Genomic DNA, 19279 nt, shown 5'->3' on the forward strand with positions numbered 1-19279 from the left:
AGGTGTAGTTGCATGGAAGAGGCTGTGAGCCAAAGGGTCTTGGCAAGCCTGCATAGAGGGTAGGAGTAAGTCCCTCCCTGCTTGTTGATGTACCACATCACAGTGGTGTCTGTTTTGATCAGGAGAACCCCTGGAGAGAGAAGGGATTTAAAAGCTATCAAGGCATGCTGCACAGCCATCATCACTTTTTGATTGATGTGCAGATGGATTTGCTGTGGGCTCCATTGGCCCTGTTTGCAGCCCAAGAATAGTCTGAAGTGTCTGTGGTAAGGGTCTGGGCAGCGGGGGTGGGGAGAAGGGCAGTCCCTTGTTGTGGGGGCATGCAGTTGCCCACCAAAGAAATTCCTTTATGAAGCAAGGAATTGTAGGTAGATTAGTTTCCAGGTCTTGAGAGTGTTGACACCAAAGGCTCTTTAGATACCATTGAAGTTTCCTCATATGCAGTTTGGCATATGGAATGAGTAGTATGCAAGATGCCATGAATTCCAGAGCTTGCAGGATCTTCCTTGCAGATAGCTGGGGCCGAGTGGCTAGTTGAGAGAAGTAGGCGGTCAGGAAAATTTGTTTCTCTGGTGTAAGGTATGCCATCTGGGATGCTGTGTCCAGACTTGCTCCCAGGAAGATTATCCTTTGGGTGGGCACCTGTTTGGATTTCTTTTAGTTTTGTCTGCAAAAAGCAATGGCCGGAGCCAGATATTTTGCGAAAAACCTCTGGGAGCAGTCTATAAGCCAAAGGGAAGTGCAGAGAACTGAAAGTGTTGAGATTCTGCCCTGAAGCAGAGATATTTCATGCATGAATCCCTGATAGGAATGTGGAGGTAGGCCTCTTTTAGATCTAGAATGGCTAGCCAAGCGTCCTTGGAGAGCATGGATAGCGGCTGCTGCCAGGTGAGCATTTTGAATTTTGGGATCACCAGGAAGGTGTTTAGAATGGATAGATCGAGGATGGGGCACCAGGTGCCCTCTTTTCTGGGCACCAGAAAAAGTCTGGAGTAGAAGCCTTGGCCTATCTGTTCTGCAGGAAAGTGCTCTACTGCCCTCATAGAGAGCTGGGAAAGGATTTGCTTTTGAGCCTCTGCCCACTGATTTGGTGTTAGATCTGGAAACCATTTTGGGGTTGGAAGGATGTGGAAGGAAAATTTGTATCCCTGAGACACAATGTTCCTTGGTAGTGGTGGTCCAGGTGCTTGAATGAAAGGAGAGTTTTCCTCCTGGGTGTACTTGAAGGTGGGTGGGTTCCTATTGCGTTATTGAATTGCTGAAACTTTGAACCTGAAAACATCGAACACAAATATTCGAAGTTTCAGCAATTCAAATTAAAAAAAAAAAAACAAAAACAGCCAATAACTGTTGGGCAAGCCCGCCTGCACCCCCCCCCCCGCTTTTTAAATATACCAACTCTGAGATCTGCACTACAGTGCAGTAAAGGGAAATATTCCCTTTCCGCACTGTTGTGCAATCTCGGAGTTGGTATATTCGAGGACTGTAAACGAAAATATCTGGCTACAATAAACACCTAACGATGGATAGTTCTGGCATTGAACAAAGCACAGAAGCATCAATGGGGGACATCATGGTCTGGGCCTAAACAAGTGACACAGTAAGAGTGGAAGTCTCGGTGTGGTATTTGCCTTCCACAGGTGAGACAATTATTAACTTTTTCTGACATCGGTTAGTGCAAGAAAAAAGGATACCCAATGGGGTAATTAGCTTTAGAAGACTTCAGCTTCAATTCAGAGATGAAAACTCAGGTAATGGCTAACTGGCACTCATGTAAACTGCTTCTGCTTCGGGCTCCATGACAAGAAAGACTGATGTAATGGCGTAGGCTGCCTTACTTTATACTACTGACAACCTGACGTCAGTCATCAAGCAACAGCAACCAACGCAAAAATACTACGTCTCTGGTATTCGGGCCGGCTGAGGGCTATCCTGGCAGGGATAATCCAAATGTGATGACTGCAAAAGTGAAACATGAAGAACACCCTCTAATACACAACCTTTATCAAAATACAGCCATGTAAAAATGAAGGGTTTGGTAGATGGTTACCAACATTTATGTAAGGGCTCATGGGACTTTTTGTCTAAACTAAGGACAGTGAAGTATAGCCTTAATTTAGCTTTTGTAACTATTGATGTGGTTAATTTGTTCAATGTAATACCATACACATTGAAGGAATAGAAATGTTTCAGGATCTTTTAAATGAATCTGGTATTTTTAGTCCCAATGAGATGAATGTATTTAGTACTTTATTGGAGTTGGTGTTAAAATATAATTTTGTGTATATGGACAGTCAATTTTTTCATCAAAAGAAGGGAGTGACCATGGAGGCATGTTGCCCCCCTTTGTTTGCCAACATTGTTTTATTTTAGTGGGAGAAACAATTTGTTTTTATTAAGTCCAGTACCCCTCCCTTGCCAACTATACCCTCGATTTTTGGATGACACATTTATAGCCTAGGATGTTTGTGAGACAAACAGAAACATTTGTGGATTATTTGAATTCCAGTACATCTTTTTTTAAGTTTACCTACAACTACAGTAGGGATAGTATTTGTAGTTTTGGTTTCAAAAGATTCGGAAAATTGAACTATTATTAGTTTGATTTTTAGAAAGGCTACTTATTCGAATTGTTTTTTGCATTATGATAGTTGCCATCCCTTACATCAAAAAAGAGGGATAGTTAAGGGGCAATTTGTCAGGTTAGATTGAATGATATCAGATAATTATACATTTGACAGGGAGTGTAAAATCTTGGTGGACATGTTTGTGGCCAGAGGTTATCCAACAGACCTTATTAACTGGGATTTTAGGAGAAGTTTCTAATAAAAGACAAGAGAGGGTATTGCTGTCCGTACTTTTATCTAGCCAACTTTTTAACAGAGTTAGCAAGAGGGAGAAACATAATGAGGATTTCTCTTGTTCTTTTATTACCACTTACACACAGGAGTATGAATTTATTTATAGGACTTTAAGAAATAATTGGAAAATATTCCAATGCTTTAATGGGCTATTAGATCTGGTAGGACATAAGCTTAGGATTGTTTTTAGGAGAGGGAGATCTTTAAAAGAAATGTTGGAGAATGAGAACCAGCTGGGGGATCTGACCAGCAAAAGGAAAGTCACATTTAAATGTGGGTATTGCACCCAGTGTAAATATATTTTGGAAGCAGATGATGTGAAAGTTAATAAGCAGTCTGTGTATACTTCCTTTCATTGCACGTGTAATTCTATGAGTCTTAGCTACCTTGCCAAATGCCTGAAATATGAGAGTTTTTACGTAGGTAAAACTAATCGTAAATTCAAAGAAAGAATTTATGAACACTTGAACGATATAAAAAATAAGCGACTTGATAATTCTTTATACAAACATGTGGCTAAGTATCCTGATCATGAATTTACATTTTTTTGGAATAGATACTGTTCACAAAAACCCTCTAGGTGGTCCTTGGGCTGAGTTAATTGAACATAAAGAAGCCTTGTGGCAACTTAAGCTGAATGTCTGTGTGCCACCAGGCTTAAATTAATTGGTTTCCATCTTCAGTATTTTAAAGCTTTTTTCATACAAAGTTTGATTTAAGTCTATTTTTAATACAGTTGTTTATTTTTTATATGTGGTGCATGTTTTGATTTTTTATAGGGCAGTATTAGTTTACAAAAGTTTGTATATAAATGGATTAAAATTATTGGTGTTTTACATCATGTGACTTTTGAAGGAGGGGTATTTAAAGCGTGTTTGGGAAGTTTAAAATGGATTCTGAAAAAGTCTTTGTATAAAGTTGATGAAAGCACTTAATCCTGAAATAAATTTGGGTTGCTGTGAGAGTGTCTTCTTGTGCTTCCTTCGTTTAGTTGTTGGTTTCTAGTATCCAAGTTGTTTTGGTGGATATACACCAAGCTGACATGAAATAAGTTACAGCATGCAAGAGATCCAAAAACGTTTTTGTATCTGGTGGTAGTCACAGCTTAAAAATATCTGGGCAAAGCAGCTTAAAGTTGATTCTCCCCTGCTTACATTGCTTCACTGTAGGCCAGAACAAAGCCCTTTTATTTCTCTGCTGTGTTGAGTTGTCATTATCTAGGTATACCAACGTCTTCCATTTTACATTGTTTTCCTAGACTCCAGATTTTCCTGAGAATTTGTTCTTTTAACACAAAAGTTATTAACTGCACCAGAATATGCCAGGGTCTCTTTCTCACTGACATGAAAGTTTGTTGAAAACCCCCTGTATGCCTTTTCTATTATAACTGAGCTTTCTGCCAGGCCCAACCATCTGGCCAATTGTCGCAACTCTCTCCAGTTATGCAGTCCAGTACTCCTATTAACCTGATGTTTTTTTTTGCATACTTTACCTTCATCATCAATTTTCTGTTGTAAGGATTCAGCCCTGGCTTCTGAAGCTATGACTCTTTTCTTCTGTTGTAATTCTCAGCTTGCAACTGTTGGAGTGCATCTGAGTGAATTATTAATGTGCTGTCTACTTCTTTCCTCTTAATGTCTGCTCTATGCCTGTAATTGTATAGCTTACTGTTCATTCTTTATACCTCAGCCAGGATCCTTTCCAAAGCTGTTTGTTGCTGTTGATTGGGGCAGATTGATCACTCCCCGAAAGCTTCATTTCTGCTGTTAACTCAATTGTTTCTGGCCAAGACAGCTATTTGCATTGATGTTATTGTGATCCCACAATCCCTTGACTTTTTTTTACTTCTAGTACCTCCCTGTTTCATCAGGTATTGTTTGCAATCACAATGTTACTTTTCTCTCTGAGAATCAGTATGTTTGAGCAAAAAGTTCACTACTCTTAAGGAGCTACAGGGGGATCTGTCCAATCTCTTAGTAAGTGTGCTAAATGAGAAGTCTCCAAAATGTTTCAGAATTTTGAGGACTGATAGCACTCAGAGCCACTGTCTGGCAGCTGTTGTTGGATCAAAATGTATGTGCGAAAATCCCACAAGCCTTGCAGAGAAAGCTAGCTCTGTTTGTATAGAGGAAAAATATCTTTACTTTGGTCCAGACAGCCTGTTTTCACTTCACAAAATAACAAACTGGCAAAAGGCAGAAAGCAAGAATAAAAAAAAAATATATATTCTGTCCTCCCTAGCACCTCAGCTAAAGGTTTTCTAGGGGAGTCAAACTGAAATAAACTCACAAATCCATTTAAATGTACTTCAACATATTAAACTTAATAACTAAGTTATAGTCATTAAATATTTAAACACTTAAACATTTAAAGTAAAAGAGCACATCCCTGCTGAAACTCCATAAACTCCATTCTAGACAGTGCCAAAGTTGTAATCCTTAAATCAGCTTTGATTCTAAGATATTTAATGTCATACTGGAAGTTCCAAGTATATTCACTGTTATTGCAGTTGTTAGTAATTTGGAATCTACTGTTGTTCTTTTCATTCTTCAGGGTGTAGGTATCAGATCCAATCTCAGATTTACTCTGACTCATACACTAAATTTTCAGATCCAACTCTCGAGCTTCTCCCTCTCCTGATAATGCTGCAGTCAGCTAACAATATCATATCTCGTTTGCCACCATCCTGCACAGATGTGGATCCTTCTCAAAGAGCTACATTTGGGTTCTTAAATTTAATTTAATTGTGAGTAGCAAGTGTTTTAAAAACTCTTCTTCTAACTTCTTCCTTCAGCCAGACTTGTCCTTCAGGTTCTAGGTTCAATGGCAGCAGCCATAACCTTAGTTCTTGTGGCCCATTTCTGTATGCATGTTCTGCAGTGAACTGTAGCTGTTCAGCAGTCTATTCTGCATCACTTTTCTCCCCTTCAGGTCTGAGCTCTGATCCTTTCAGTCCTATTCCACAGGGACAGCTGGTACCATCCAGCATTTAGACAGTCCCCATTGAGGAACTATCCCTCTCTTTGGACAACTCTCCAGATCATCCCAATGAAGATGTTCCCCCAAATAGAGCATGCAAAAGGAGACACACAGATTCCACAATGGAATCTTTCACCAAAATACTGACTTCGTTGAAAGGGAAGGGTTCCCCAGATCTCCACTGGATGATGTCTCATTTAGAGACATTCTGGAAATTCTTAAGCAAAAAGGTGGATGATAGATTCTCCCTCACCCTCACAGAGGACTAATTTTTTTCTGGAAGCTGTTGCTTGTGACCCATTTGCATTTTGGGTGACTCCCCCAGTTGATGAGCTTATCAGTTTAATCTCTTGCTGGGCGTAGAAGGCACCGGACTATGTTGAACCAGTTCCCCAACACCCAGACACATTTTTGACACTGCTGAAGGATAGACCCCATTAGAGCAAAGGAGTCCCTGTTGATGCTATGGCTGTGGTGGCGGCCACAAAAAAGCAGCTAGTGGTGCAGAGCTCCTCTGTCCACCCCCTGTAGTGAGTACAGGGCATTGCCTGGATGTGGTTATGTAACATTGTGGAGACTTTCAATTTTTGTTTTTCATCAGTGCTGCCTTTGATGGAACATCTTTGTTTGGGTCTTTTGTGAAAGAAATGCTTTCCTGGAGTGAATAGGATGGAAAGACCCTGTCTTCCATAGGAATATGCTTTTCTACCCCTCAGTGATCCTTTTTTTTGGAATCAAGATGGAGGCAAGAAAATGTGGTTTTGTAAGTCCCGGAGATCTTTCCAGGATTCATGTGGGACAACTCCTCCAGAGGCAGAGAGGGAGTTTGAATGGAAGATGCTATCCTTATGGCAGAGGAGACCCACAAAACTAGGGTTTCCAAGATTCTTTTGTGGATAGACCCTTTCATTATTCCTGAAGGGTTGCCTGATTGCCTGCCTCTGGAGGCAGTCGGGGTGCATTTGCCTTTGCACCCAGATACCTGGGCTTCTATAACAAAAGATCCTTGGGTGCTAAAAACTATATTCAGGGGTTATTTCATACTGTATTTCCAGATTCCCCTAAACAAAAGAAAGCTTACCAATATCCCACCCAGTCAGAGAGGAGCTGCCACTCAGGATATTCAAAAGCTGCTAGGCAAAATAGTCATCCAGGAGGTCCCAGCAGACCAAAGAGGATTCGGGACTTATTCAGGGTTTTTTTTAGTGCCAAAGAAGACAGGCGACCTGAGACCAATTTTGGATCTAAGCAACCTGAACCAAGTCGTGAAGAAGTCAAAGTTCTGAACGGTCACTGTTCATCTCATTCTACCCTTTTTACATAAGGAAGATTGGATGTGCTTAATGAAGACTGGATGTGCTTAATTGATCTTCATGACGCATACTACCACATCAAGATGAACAGACAATCTCAAAGATTTCTGTGCTTTCAGCTGTGAGCAAGTCACTATCACTTCAGAGCCCTGCCCTTTGCTTTCTCCACAGCCCCCAGGGTGTTATCCAAGTGTATGGCATTGGTCGCAGTTCACTTGAGACTGCTATGATTCCAAGTGTTTCCATATCTAAACTACTGGATCCTCACTGCCCCAACCAGGCATCTCTTAGAGCAGCCCAGGAACTATTTTCTCCAGCTTTTCCGAAGACTAGGCATTTCAGTCAACACCTCCAAATCTCATCTACAACCTGTACAGAGCCTGGAGTTCTTAGATGCCTATTTGAACAAAGTAGGTCAGATAGCCTCCCTTCCTACACATCGAGGAGACACAGTCAAGTTTCAGGTACAGAAAATTTATTTGGAGTGCAGGTTAGAGATTGCCTTCCATATCAGGGATTGATGTCAGAGTATAGGCAAAGAGAAAGAAAGACCAGCAGTAGAGTTTTTAAGAGAATCTAGAACAGAAGCTGGCATTAAGAAAGGAATAATTAGTAGAGCATATAAAATATTGCATGATAACTATAAGAATCCATCAGACGAGGTTAGAAAGGATTGGGAAGAGCCAGTGGATAAGGAATTGACAAAGAAACAATGGGAGGATTTAAGTACGTCTGCCAACTATGCAACAAAATCTTGAAGATTTAGGATTTTTGCCTGGAAATGTGTTTATACCCCAAGCAGACTCAAGAGAATTTTTCCCTCAGGCAGACAGTAAATGGAGGTGTGAAGGGAAAGAAAGAGGTAATTGAGAACATATTTTTGGGAGTGTGGTGAGTTGGCGGACTTTAAGAATTCCCTGTGGGATGCACTGTCAGAGATGCTGGGTGGGCAGATTGTTCTGATGAGGGAGATGATTTTTCTGAGTTATGATACAGAATCGGAATTGCCTAGACTTGGTAAGGCCTTGCTGTGTCTAATAATTGTGGCTGACAAAAAAGCAATTACTAGAAAATGGAAATCAAAATCTAAACCAACTATACTAGAAGTAGTGAATATAATAACTGAGATAAAACAATTGGAACTGAGATATTTAGAAAAGGGTAGGAGCAAACTACATAGGATAAAAATAGGAATTGTGGGAACAATACATGTAAGAGAGGAATGAGGTCTAAAGGGCGGAAGGACTTAAATGAGCTTAATGTAATATTTGAGTGAGAAAAATTGGGTAGATTATAAGTGATGTGTAATGTTTGCAGCTGGGAGTGTCAGTATGGTTTGTGATGTAAAATGCTTTCAACTAGGATTGTTTCAGTGTGGTTTGTTTTCATTTATATAAATGTATGATTCCCTATGTAGAAAGTGATGGTTTAATAAAGATGTTTCATGTTTAAAAATAAAAAGGCAGGAATTGAATAATTTATGTAATATTGCTTAGGTTATATGATATGTATAGCAATATATGTGAAGTGTAATGTTTGTTATGTTAATATACGTTTATTACTTTTATATGAATGCCTGTGTCACAAGTGATAATTCAATAAAGGTGTTTGGGGGAAAAAAAAGTTTCAGGTACAGCAAATTCTTGTTCACGCTTCCCCAGTTGGGGGGGGGGGGGGGGCATTTCTTTGTTTCTTGGGACAGACGGTCCAAGGCACATTGTCCCCCAAGAGACCAATTCACATATCAGTGTTCTAGAGATGAGAGTGGTCCTACTAAAGTTTCAGGATTTTCCTGATATTCTAGATCTAGTGACTATTGCAATACAAACTGACATGTCTGTGGTCTGGTACATCAACAAATTGGGGAATCCTGATCTTACTCCCTTTGTCGAGTGGCAGCAAGAGGGTGGCAGTGGGAAATCTCCTCCAACCACTTTCTTATGGCAGTGTACATACTGGGGAAATCCAACATACTAGCGGACAAAATCAGCAGGTCCATTTTGATGTCGAGTGGTCTCTCAATCAGTCAGTGGCAGGGAAGACTTTCCATCATTGGAGCTATCTTGATGTGACCTTTTGCATCGTCCCACGACAACACATGCAGCAGGTTCTTTGCCCTAATCCCTCTCAGGGGAGACACCAAGAGATGCTCTAATCCACATTTGGCCATCAGATCTCCTTTATGCATTTCCCCTGTTACCTCTCATTCCAAAATTCTTACCGAAAGTACTTTGGTTGAAGAGCTCAGTTATCCTAATTACCCCCTTTTGGACTCACCAAATGTGGTTCTCCTTCCTTTGGTCTCATCTTTGTTATCCTCCATGGATACTGGACCCCGGTCCAGACCTTTTCTCACATTCCTTGGGGCTGAAGTATTCCAATATTCCAGCCTCAAGCTCACTACATGCTTTCTCCAATTCCATTGATAGCTAGACAGCCTTGGCTTTCCTCCCTGGTCCAACAAATGCTTCTATCTTCCCAGAAAGCTTCTAGAAGGAACATCTGCAGGAGTGATGTAAAAGATTTTCCATTTGAGTTCTTCAAAAGGAAATTGGCTCTTTCACTGCTCATATATCTTCAGTTCTTGAATTTTTAGCATCTATTTTTCAGGAAGGTGCTAGTTTTCCTACAATCAAAGTACAATTAGCAAACCATATCTAATTTTCACTCAGGAGAAAAAAGCTACCTCTTTAGCTTCTTCCAAATTGTGCAAAGCTTTTCTAAAAGTCACCTTCTTACTTAGACCTCCAGTGAAAGATGCGTCACCTACCTGTGATACTTCAAGGTTGACCCAACAACTCTTTGAATCATTAGCAAAATTCTTGTCTTGGAAAACAGCTTTCCTAGTAGCTATTATATCTGTGAGGCAAATTTCTGAGCTCCAGGCTCCGTCTTCCAAATCCCCTTATGACAAAGACAAGTTACTTTGTGAACCAATCCATCATTCTGACCAAAGGTAGCGTCTGAATCGAATATCAATCTAACAATTTATTTGCTGTCTTTCCTAATTTTTCAGATAAGGAAGAGTACATGCTACATCTTTTAGATGTACATAGACAACTGCGTTTTTGTCTACATAGGACAAAAGATTTCAGGAAATCAGAACAGCTGTTTGTTTCCTTCTCACCAAACAGACTGATATCACCAATTTCTAACGTTACTTTAGCCAAATGAATTACTGATTGCATTTCTTTTGTATATATTCAGCAAGACCTCACCCTAGCAAAGCATCCTAAAGTATATTCTACTAGAGCCATGACAACTCCTTCCGTCTTCTGGTCTAGAACTTCCATTGATGACATTTGTGCAGCATCTATTTGGTCTAATGCTCATACCTTTATTGCTCATTACAAACTAGATTTGACCTCCAGAAGCAGAGCTGCTTTTGGTTCAGCAGTTCTCTGGAATATCCTTCCATGAGGGCCACCAAAGATTCATGTAGTTTAGGACTCTGTCCCACACATTGAGGAAGAATGAAAAGGACAACATCAGATATTAAAACTATGAACTCATCATAACTATGCATTTGTGTTGTCCATTTTCAGTCTTTCTCAACTCCCCACCCTCCTATCCCTTCCTTTCATCTTCTGGAATGACCTTGTGAATATTATGGAATCTTTTGTTCCAGGTTTGAGCCCTAGCTTTCCTATTCTTTCGTTCTTCCTGCTCTACCTTAGGATCTATAAGGTAGCAAACTCGATCTGAGGTATTTTTAGCTGACTAGGCCATTATAGGTGGACAGAGGAGCTTGAGATTTGGATCCAAAAGTCTAGTGTATGCAGCCAAGTCCAATCCAAGATTGATTCTGTTACCCACACATTGAGGAAAATGAAAATGGAGAACACAGATGCACAGTTATATTGAGTACAAAACTTTAATTTTTGTGATCTCCATCATTAGGTCACTTTTGCAGTTGCCTAAGATGTATGGGTTATAGCCTGCCAAGGGTATAACATGGACAGCATTCAAAGCTTCAGGGCATCTCCTACATGCCCTAACCACTGAAGGTCTTGAGGAAAGCCAAAGTCAGTAATTAGGGCATCAAACCTTAAGAACTTTCCTGCTGTCAAAGTGCAGTCTCCCTGCAGTCTTCGAGTATTTGATCATATAGCTTCTGTAAGGCTGAGGACATAAGTACCCTTCTGGAGGAAACCTTCCACTTTAACTTATCTGTCTGAGGAAAAGTTTGTTTTACAGAAAACTTTATTTTGAGCTAGGTAATGTGTTTTAATGGTTGTCACTAAAATTTTCTTCAAAAAACGTTTTTGATTTACTTTCCTAGTTAGGGAGAACTTGTTTTGAAATTAGGTTTTGCATAAAAACTAACTTTTTGTGTAGAAAAATATTGATTGATACTTAGACTAGTGGTTTTGAGGGCTGCAACTGAATGTTTTCCTCAAAATTTTAAATTTCTTGTCAAGGAGTTCGCCAACTCTTCTAGGTTCTGCTACCTGCACATCAAACACCATTCTTGGCAAAACCATTAAGCAGACCTTGACTCCTCAGTTCTTCCTTCTCCCATTTGCAGGAAGAAGAAAGTTTTATGGGAGTCTTTGTAGTCAGGCTGTCTTCCTCACTGTCAATGAATGATTCTACTGTGGCCAAATCAGTTACCAGAGACCACTCATCTTCTCTCAATCCCACTGGTATTGCTGCACAAGAAGCCACTAAGGACCTGGAGTTAGGCAGTTCCTTTGTGGCTATTGGGATGTCCTCACTGGGCAAAGGGGAAACAGTTGTGTTTGTCTTGGAGGAAGAAGTGGACAAAGCTTTACTGGAAAGCTAACTTAGTGTGCCTGATTCCCACAAAAGAGCTTCATCTTTGTGTTGGTCATTTTCTCTGGGGGGTCTCCTCCATAAAGAAAAAAAAGAAAGACATATTTATTTTCCTTTTTCACAGAGGATGGACAGAGAAGACTGGCTAGGTTTTGCTAAGGGCTTACTTCAAGCCTTTTAATTCTTTAATGTCTGATTTCTCACTGAGTTTGAGTCAGAAGGGCAGCAGTTTGACTGAGGATGTAATTCTCCAGTCCCCATGCCACAGGAAGGAGAATCTATCTCTGAAGAAAAAAGATAAAGAGGTATTGTGTGACCTCTCTTATTTGGAGGTCCTTAAAAATTTAATGAAAGACTAAAGTTAATTCAGGGTGTTACACAGATTTTTCAACCCTGATTTTTGAAAGTTTAACTGGAACTTTCCTTCCAATTCAGGATCCTTTTATAAAAAAAAAAAAAAAAAAAAACAGAACAAGGAGTATCAGCGAGGTACAGAATTAAAAAAAGAACAATGGTAAGGAGTCTCAAAAATGAAGGGGAGGGGGCCTCCCAGAACTGAGGGCAGTCCAAAAAGGCAGACTGATTATATGCTTCCTCTGGTTGTTTTACATTTCCTTCCCTCCCTCCCTGGCAATCGAATAAATCTTTCCTAAAGTCTAGGTCTTCATTTTCATCAGTGGCAGCAGCTGACCTCAGACAAGTAATTTCTGAGAATCATTCAGAAAGGTTGCAGTTGGTGGTGGTTTCTCCTCATCACTTAAACCAAACTTTTCTGATCTTATGTTTTTTCCATCTGACTCAACAGATGGGTTATGAGATCTAATCAGATTCACCCTCAGTGCCTTTTTCAAGAGATTAGATCCAGGGCTGTGGCTTCTTCTCTACCCATAAGTCACACTTATTCCAAGAATACCTCAGATTTTTTTTTACCTCCTGTTCAGTCAAGACGCACTTATGAGGGCTCTGCACGCATATGTGATAGATAAGTGCATTTTCCTTGTGCTGTCTTTACACACACACACACACACACACACACACACACAGAGTTTTTGTTATGTTAACTGGCTTGTTGTTTTTCTTATTGTGTATTTCTTGTCACAATACTTAGTTATGGCTGACAAGGTCACTTGTTTCAAAAAGTGCAGTGCCTGTGGGCACAAAATCCCCCCACAGCCCCCTCTCTCTCTCTGTGTATACTGCTTAGGGGTGGCACATTTGGAAGTGGAATGTGAGGTTGTGCTTTTTTTGCAGGCAGGGCTCTTCCAGACAGATATAACAAGCTTGTCCTTAAAGGCCTTCTCTCTGCCCAAGCTGGAGTGCCTTCCTCTTTTACTACGTCTCCCTTCTCAAAGAAATTGGATAAGTTAAGAACTACTAAAGAAAAGGAGAAGGAGAGGGACAGGAGCAAAGAGATTGAAGCAGATAAATTAAAACAGAAAGAAAAAAAATGCAAAAAAGGTCTTCAAATCAGATAGGTTTATCAGGCTCATTGCCGCAGACCCAAGGGAAGATGCTTAGCACCCATTCTCCGACTCCACCTTGTCATTTCTCCCTGGAGCCAGCTAGTCCTCTGCTCTATGGGAGTAATTCATATCCATCCACGTGGAGATGCTTAGGACTCATTCTCCAACTCCAGCTTGCCGTTTCTCCCTGGAGCCAGCTAATCCTTGGCTCCACCCTTCCATATTGCAGGATAGACTTGGTTACCAATCATCCCGACCACCTTCTGTGGCATCTTCTTTCAGGTGCGTTCAATTGTTTGAAGCCTACTTCAATAGGATGTTGCAAAAATTTCTCTGTACTCAAATCCAGTTGGGGGACCTCCTGACACCTACCCCATCAGTGGTTCCAGGTCTAGTCCAGATGATCTCAGCTGTGATCTCTTCTTTGCCAGTCTGACCTTTGGGGTCCAGTACTGAGTGATGTCCACAAGAGAACCCTGCCAGAGCTGACAGCTGTTTCAACATCTACTCGCAATGTTTTTTATCATCTTTTTAACTCTGCTCCATCAGATCAGGATGGGTCCCGAGGCCAAGTTACAGGGGCTAGAGTTGGCTGTTAGGTTTTCAGTGCTGACTCTATCCTAAGATGCTTCAGCACTGGACAGTTCAGCTCAGATGTCTGCCTCGAAGCTGAATCATTTCGAGGTGGAGGATGTTCCTCCTTTGGTCTCTTCACATTTTGGGGGATGCATATTTGGCACCAATTTCAGCTTTAGCTTTTGAGGCTTTGAGATGGTAATCTCCAGGTCCAGAGAAGAGATGTCTTGTACCAACTCAGCACAGTCTTGACCCCCCTCTTTGATCCTGTTGTCATCACCACTCTATCTGACCAGGACAGTCAGCGTCTGTAAGGCTTGAGGGGTCTCCTTTAGTGAGTTCTCTCTCCAATTCCAAATCTTTTCTAGAAGTCCCCACGATGACACTCACAGAAAATGGTCTTACAAGAGAAGACATCTTTATTCTGCCCCAGAGTCTGTCACTAAGGATACCTACTTTGAGGTAGAAGACAGATCCCCAAGATCTCCTCTAGAAGATGTCACCTTTGGTGATATTCTTGAATTGAAGAAGCAGAGGGGGGATTAGTTCACTGAAGCCCCCTCCCCAGAGGATTCTGTATTCATCAAGACTTTTGGGACTGGACCATCTATTTCCTGAGTGTTCATGCCTGCTGATGAGATCATTGACTTTGTCTCTCTGTGGGATTGAAAGAAACCCAATGTGGTGGAGCCTATTCCAAGGAAACCCAACAAATGATCAGTTAGCCTGAGGAACAGGTCCCAGTGAACCAAGGGTCCACCGATAGATGCCATGGTGGTTGTGGCATTCACCAAAAATGAGCTGTCAGAAGAGGGCACATCTGTCTATCCCCATAACAGGGAGTCCAGGGCACTGGATAGATTTTGGAAATGTACTTATGCTTCAGTGACATTTACTGTCCGCAAGCTGAATCATTTGACTCGTATGACTCATTTTTAGAGGTATCTGACTAAAGAACTTTCCAAATCCATCTCAGTTAGCCTGCCCATTGACATTCAAAAAACAGTGGACTCATAGCTGTCTATCCTACAATGTATGTCCAACATGCCCATGCATCTGCTTTTTAATGCAGCTGATGACATGGCAAAAGTTGCTTGCACAGCTATGCATAGCTAATCTTTAGCTTGCCTGGATTAATTCTGCAATTTTTTGAAAAGTTTCAAGATGTTCTTAATGACTTTGATACACACACTGTTTGGACCCATGGTAAAAAAGCACACTTACCAGAAGTTAACAGGAGGACAAAATAATGTTTGCCATAAGCATACATTTTTCCAGCCTCCTAAAGGACTTTGTCCAGGAACCAGAAGGGTGGAATGAAGCTATGGTTTCAAAATTCCAAGGATTTTGGGGAAGTTGCTTCTGCTGACAGACCCCTCCCCCGGGCAGAAGGGAGGATAACTTCAATGGAAATTGCTACAGAGGCAGAGGTGGACAGCTGAACCAAATGTTTTGATGTCCTTTTACCAAGAAGCCATTTCAGCACTTCTGAAGGGTTGCCTGACTGCTGCACTCTGGAGGCAGTTCAGGAACATTTATCCCTGCAAATTCATGCCTAGCTAGCCCTCACTCAAAATTTGTGGGTGCAGAAGATAATCACCAAAGGTTATATTATTCTCTTTATTTTCCCCCTGAAAAGAAAGAGAATCCCCAACATATCACCGAGTCAGAAAGAATTAGCAGCAGTAGAACTAGAAAAGTTGTTATTAAAAATGAGTCATCCAGGCAGCCCCACCAGACCAGCAGGGATTGCGAGTATATTCAAGGCTCTTTTTGGTTCCAAAAAAGACTGGGGACCTCAGGCCCTTTCTGGACCTGACCACCTCAATCAATTTGTGAAACAAAGTCCCAGATGGTCATGGTGTAGTCCATCTTTCCTTTTCTGAGGAAAGATGATTAGATGTGCTCAACATATCTCCAGGACACCATTCTCTTCATTTCCCAGTGCCACTCACATCAGTTTGCAGGAACCATTGGTGGTTAACCCTAGCTGCTAGTGACATGTGTTTGACCTTTCATTCTCCCACTCACAATAGCCACTGTGATCACAGATGCTTCCCTTCTGGAGTGAGCGGGGGTTAAAAAAAGAGTAGATGGTTCAAGGTACAAGGTTGACAGCAGAGGCCAGGCTTCACATCAGTGCCTTTGCGATGAGGGCATTCCTCATAGCATTGGAGGTCTTCCAATATTCCCCCTCCAAGGGTGTGATATCCATACAGATGGACAACATGGCAGTGGTCTGATATATCAACAAGCAAGGGGGAACCCATTTATACCTTTTTTGTTGGGCAGCCATGAGAGTGTGTCAGTTGGCAGTGTCTTCTCAATGCTTTCTGGTGGCAATACACATCCTGGGGACTTCCAGTGTTTGGCAGACAAATTGAGTGGATCTATCCTTCTGCCTCATGAATGGTCCCTTAACCAGTCCATAGCGATGATGATTTTCAGTCAGAGGGGCCATACGTACTGTAGTCTTTTTGCCTCCCACTTGACTAACAAGTGCGACAGCTGCTTTGCCCTGATTCTCAGAGAGCAGTCACTGAGGGATGCTCTAGTCTACAGTTGGCCCCCGGGTCTCCTGTACACATTTCTTCCCTTTTCACTTATAACCAAGTTTCTTCAGAAAGCCATTGGGTGCAAGGGAATGGTGATTCTCATTACTCCTTTTTGGTCTTGACAGGCAAGGTTCCCTTTTCTATGGCCTCATCTGAAAAACCCTCACTGGGTGCTGAATCCATGTCCAGACCTTCTACTACACCTCATCGAGACATAAAAACCCTGAAACTGACCTCATGGTTTTATGCTCAACATCTGAGAGATGAGACTTGCTTGGCTACAAACATCTACATTAGAAGCTGAAGTTAAGTAAAACTTGCAGTAGTGTATTTTACTCTTCTGTTAAGTACAAACTTGCAGTTTTAAAAGTAGTGTATTTTCATTTTTTTCTGTTTACTAATTGTGTGTTTCATTGAACAGTGTGCTGTGTCTCTCTCTGCAGTTAGCTCCCCACCTACCCTCCCTGTTCCTGTGTTGTTATTGTTCCTGTGTTGTTGATGGCTCTGGAATTGCCAATCCCTCCTGTAAGTCTGTATTAGAACACTCCTCCTGGGTCCATCTCATTTGCTCACTTAACCGAGTACAGTGAGATCATATTCTGAGTCTAGTGTTCACTCGATTTAATACAGAGAGAAGATTTGACAAGGCCAACCTACTTAGGTTCTTCCTTCCTCTCTCCTTGCACTTAAAAAAATCGCACTTTATTCATCTGCTTTTACTGCATTTGTGTTTCCCCCTACTTTATTTTGCTTTTCTTAAAGTACTCAATTTTATTTATTCTGCTGCATTTATTACTGAGTGGTAGTAGCCTGATATTAAATTGTAACTGTTATTCTAAATCTTTTGATTTAAGCACTTGGGCTTCATACCAGTTGTTTTACATTAAGAAGGTTTGTGGTCTGCACTGTTGTGGCAGGACAGGTAGCTTACATCCTTCTAAGCAGAGAATTGCTTATTGAAGGCCCAGTGTCTGCTATTTTAAAAGTGTATTAATTCTGGCTTAAGCACTTGGGCTTCAGGCCAGTTATTCCACATTAAGAGGGTTGTGGTCTGCACTCTTGTAGGAGGAGAGGCTGGATTACCTAAGCAGGGAATTGCTTATTGAAGGCCCAGTGTCTGCTATTCTAAAAGTGTATTAATTCTGGCTTAAGCACTTGGGCTTCAGGCCAATTATTCCACATTAAGAGGGTTGTGGTCTGCACTCTTGTAGGAGGAGAGGCTGGATTCTGCCCTTCTGAGCTGGGAATTTCTGGTCACAAGCTTATTGTGCCTGCTTATTTGAACTGTTTCTTTCTGAAATTGGTGTGCCTTGTTGCTGTAGCATAGACCAGATTCAGGCTTGCTGAATCTAGCTTTGTATAACTTGAGCACTGATCCAGGCCATCTTTTTTTGGAGAATGTTCCCCTGCACCCTAGTAGCAAGAGTGTGCAGTTAGAACTTGTCTGATTGAAGACTGCTGGAACAGGGCTCAGTTTTGAGCTTTTTTTCTGGTTAATTGGGTAACTTGTTTAAATCATTTTTTTTCTTTTTCTATTGTGTTTATATATATATATATATATATATATATATATATATAATTGCACTTTATTCATCTTATCTTACTGTATTTGTGTTTCTTCCTACTTTATTACTAGGGGCATTGACTAAAACTCTGATCTGCGATATATAACAATAAGTATCCTTTTCTATGCATTTGAAGTTTTTTTTATTGTATCTGCTTTATTTTCTGAAAAACAATAAAACAAAAAAATATATATACTTGTTTCCTGCCTTTCTAAGCTAGTATAGGCCAGTTTTCAGGTTAGTGCTGAATTCAGGGCTGTGTTACAAATCTCTCTTTGCCCATACCTTACTTGGATAGAAGGAAGTTTCTCTGTTCACTTTTGAGAGAGGGGAGATTTGAGCAGCCTATCTGTCCCTGGAGGAGTGGTTTCAGCCCAGAAATTAGTAGTTTATTGGCCATTTTGGGCTAATTTCTACCTCTTTCATTTCCCTGCTATAAATACCGCATTTGCCCAGTTTTGTGCTCCAGGCAGTGCTGGTTAGCTAGGGTAAAAGTATTCCCGGCTCCACAAAGTTTCCTCTTCAATTTTTCCCTTGGAACTAGACAAACTTTCAACTTAAGCACTCAAGCCATTCATTTCTCAGCCCGGCACTTGCTCAAAACGTATAGCAAGCAGTTATAAACCCCCCTAGCACTAGACCCTCCTGTACTGTACAGAAGGACAAGGCTCTGTATTCCACCTTACCAGCCATCCAGTAAAACAGTTCACTGTACCTATCCAGGCATGTCTAAAGGGCAGTTTCAGGTGTACTCTCCAGTCCAACTGGTGAATCTGGGCATTTTGAGGCAATGTTACAACTGCCTCATGTACACAGACAACCCTTTCCTCCTACCACCAAACACTAATACATGCGAGAGATGCAATTATACAGCCAAACTGGAGGCTAAGCTCCCTCAGCCCAAGACTGGATCAGACAGTCAAGAGGAGAAGGGAAATACTTGCATCACACCACCAGTCTCACATAGACCCATTAAACCAGCACCGGCAAAAAACACACACAAATGCATGAAAACATACTTGGAGGCTCTAAATAAAAATCTGCAAAACCAACAGAGACCTCCAAAGCAAACAACCATGCAACCTCCACCCCCAAACACAAACCATGAAACACATACTTCACAAAACCAGTATGCCATGTAATCACAGCCCTTGAGGCAAAATAACATACCCAACATACTAGTAATAGGTG

The 19279-nt window shown here is 41.2% G+C and overlaps 1 protein-coding gene across 1 annotated transcript in view; it reads left to right on the forward strand.

Moving 5' to 3' along the window:
* The window catches only part of NEK10 (NIMA related kinase 10), a 3576599-nt gene that overhangs the window by 1625181 nt on the left and 1932139 nt on the right, over nt 1–19279 (forward strand). The gene's annotated exons all lie outside the window — the stretch shown is intronic.

Source organism: Protopterus annectens, chromosome 3.part0, assembly GCF_019279795.1.
Source record: "Protopterus annectens isolate FY-2018-M chromosome 3.part0, PAN1.0, whole genome shotgun sequence".
Classification (NCBI taxonomy): Eukaryota; Metazoa; Chordata; order Ceratodontiformes; family Protopteridae; genus Protopterus; species Protopterus annectens.